This window comes from Leuresthes tenuis, unplaced genomic scaffold, assembly GCF_036924035.1.
Source record: "Leuresthes tenuis unplaced genomic scaffold, fLeuTen1.0.hap1 SCAF_1, whole genome shotgun sequence".
NCBI lineage: Eukaryota > Metazoa > Chordata > Actinopteri > Atheriniformes > Atherinopsidae > Leuresthes > Leuresthes tenuis.
Genome location: NW_027325355.1, coordinates 8,504,329 through 8,506,747, shown reverse-complemented (window position 1 = coordinate 8,506,747; position 2,419 = coordinate 8,504,329). Strand labels below are relative to the sequence as shown.

General features: G+C 39.1%; 1 non-coding gene across 1 annotated transcript; it reads right to left on the bottom strand.

The window, feature by feature from the left end:
• Window positions 1-295: 295 nt before the first annotated feature.
• Window positions 296-367, bottom strand: trnad-guc (transfer RNA aspartic acid (anticodon GUC)). Its single transcript has one exon. It is a non-coding gene; the product is annotated as a tRNA-Asp (tRNA).
• Window positions 368-2,419: the final 2,052 nt, after the last annotated feature.

Here is a 2,419-nt window from a genome sequence, read left to right as displayed (position 1 = left end):
GTTGGGACCCCATTATTGAAAAAGCACATTTTCAGGTCATTTTACCTACAACAATCACAAAAAGTTGAGAATAGCGATAAAAATATTTTCATTCAACCCAATGAAAGATGTAGAATGTCCAGAAATATCATGTCCAGAAATCCAGTTACTTTCTCAAGCTGTCCCTGTGATTCTGAACTCTCTCAAACATGATGCATAATTATGGAATGATGTTTACGTTTTGTCAGGCTTCAGCAAAGGAGAGCAAATATTTCCAGACATAATCATTTAGTTGTAAAAATAAAAATAATTTCTTCTCCCCGTCGGGGAATCGAACCCCGGTCTCCCGCGTGACAGGCGGGGATACTCACCACTATACTAACGAGGAGACGTCTTCATTGTCAATGATGCTTTCACGGCCCGTCAGAAATTCGATAATTAATCATTTTTGGGGGAGACCATTGCTTATATCTGGTGTACTGCCTCCGCAGGGAATCCCATCTGTTCTTCATCTCTTTCGCTGACAGACAAAGTCAAGCTGTGAGCAAAGTCACATTTATAAAGTGCAAACAGAGGTTATGTGTTATAAATTCAGCATATTATTAATTCAAAAATAATTAAATAAATTAAAAAGTACCAAACAAAGCTGTTATTCAGCCATAAACAGCTATGAGTTAACAGTATCATATCACTTGTAGATCTTTGATTTTGTTGGACTTTTAAGCTCCATAGCTGAGTGCTTCTGTACAGCTCAGAGGCACATAGAGATTCATACCTGATATAAGTGTCTCCCCAACCTGCTGCCAGAGCTCTGCTTTTACAGCTTAGTTGGCGTTGTGTTTTTCAGTGATGTCATAAAGAGCTCGTCTCTCTGAATCATGGTTATCAGCAGGTCCTCAGTTTGTTCACACCAGATGGGCAAGTTTCTGTTAAACTCTTGCTTGTGTGGAGAGATGCGTGATGCAAGAAGTCAGACATTTTGCTTCAGGGAGACATAAATAGTGAGAGAGCAACACTACTGTCTTGATGTGTTATCAGTGGTGCAACGAATGCTGGATCATATCTCTGGTCTGCTACCTGCTCATGAGTTTTGCTTTTAAATTGATCTCTTATTTCTGTTTTTCACTTTCTTGTCCCTGGTGGTTCCTGCAGGAATCCTCACATGCCTCTGCAGTTATCTGCACCTTTAAAGGTGGATAAGCCACGAATGTCAGGGAGGGTTGCTGCTCCTGCAGTTAGATTTTTACTGTCGTTTCCTTTGCCTCTTTTGTTTCTACTTGCAGTTGAGTTGCTGACAGGGCAGGAGGGTTGACAGTATCTGGGTTCATGGAAACACAGGAGTCAGTTACAGAGTACCACAGCTTCTGAAGGTGCTGCTTAGGCCCGACACCTTTTTAGATTGAAACAACTTTCAGAGAATTGGTTCAGCATTTCAGAGAGGAGATATACTTCCTGATGACACAGCACTCACTGTTTTGGTTAAATAAAGCTGCCTCATCTGTAACTGCTGTGCTTTTCTTGCACAAACTGGGCGTGCACTGGACTGGTCTGCCTGCAGTCCTTGCCCAATAGAGAAGGTTGGAGAACTTTGAAACAACCACCACCCCGTGCTGTTGCACACCTTAAGATGTGTTTGCAGGAAGAAAGGAAGAATGGGACAAATGTGGGTCCACACCTGTCAGCTGTGGACAGGGCAGTAAAAGCTAAACTGGATAGATAAGAAATCTTTAACACTTGGACAATAGCAGTAAATAATAACAGCAGATTATGATGGCTTTGAGGGAATAAAAATGATTCAATAACCACAATAAATCAAATGTACATTTGTGGTGGAAATAGAAATAAACATAGTAACATAAAGAGTGAATACTGATTATATTCATTCTATATTTTATTTGTTCTTTAACCACAACAACAGTAGAAAGTGTATGGAAATAATATTTACAAACACACATGAATACACACATGCATGCATTCATACATTAATAATATAATGCATGTTTCAAAGAGAGAAAAAAATAAAAAAGATCAAATTAAATGAATAATAAGATGTAAAAAAAAGACAAAAAAGGAGACAGAAAGACAGGACTCTTCTTTGAGCTTCAAACGTATTTGATTTCCATCAACTGGTTTGATTGATATGTGATTAAAATAATTGTCAGAATTTGTTTCTGAGTTGTCAGTTTCATTTGATGGAGACGTGAGTTTAGTTCTCAGACTTGGTTCTGGAGATCTTTACCTGTATATAAAAGCAGCACACTTCAACAGACCCAACGCTCTGACGTATATGCTTAAATAATACGTCATATTTGTGTTGTGTAGACAGTCAGATTGTCCCTTTTTGTCCCTTTGTTTCCTCTGCTGTCATCCAGAAACAGTCTGATGTCCTGTTCACGTTTTTCACCATGTCAAAACGCAGACTTGGGCTTGAGAAGCCTGT